Consider the following 277-nt stretch of genomic DNA (forward strand, 5'->3'; position numbering starts at 1 on the left):
TTTATTCATAAAATGTTTCTGTTTGTAGTACAGTTAAATAAAATCCGAATAAGATATGCATTCAAATAGTTCGATTGACAGAAGCTTAATTACACTAGTGAATTACTAAATTAGCGTGATGAATTTGACATGATTATAGTAATACATGCGTTAAGTTATATCAATTATTTTTTCTATTGGTACTGCTTGCTTCAACCTCCATAATCATTATCTTATTCTCTACCCCCTCTCTCATCCACTCGTCATTATTCCCCAGTGTACTAACTCACTATATTTA

General features: G+C 30.3%; 1 protein-coding gene across 1 annotated transcript in view; it reads right to left on the minus strand.

Annotated features, from left to right (window-relative positions):
- The window catches only part of LOC119585196 (integrin alpha-PS3-like), a gene marked incomplete at its 3' end in the record, with an annotated part of 22,685 nt that overhangs the window by 7,326 nt on the left and 15,082 nt on the right, over positions 1-277 (minus strand).

The sequence above is a fragment of the Penaeus monodon genome, chromosome 19, assembly GCF_015228065.2.
Source record: "Penaeus monodon isolate SGIC_2016 chromosome 19, NSTDA_Pmon_1, whole genome shotgun sequence".
Taxonomy (NCBI): Eukaryota; Metazoa; Arthropoda; class Malacostraca; order Decapoda; family Penaeidae; genus Penaeus; species Penaeus monodon.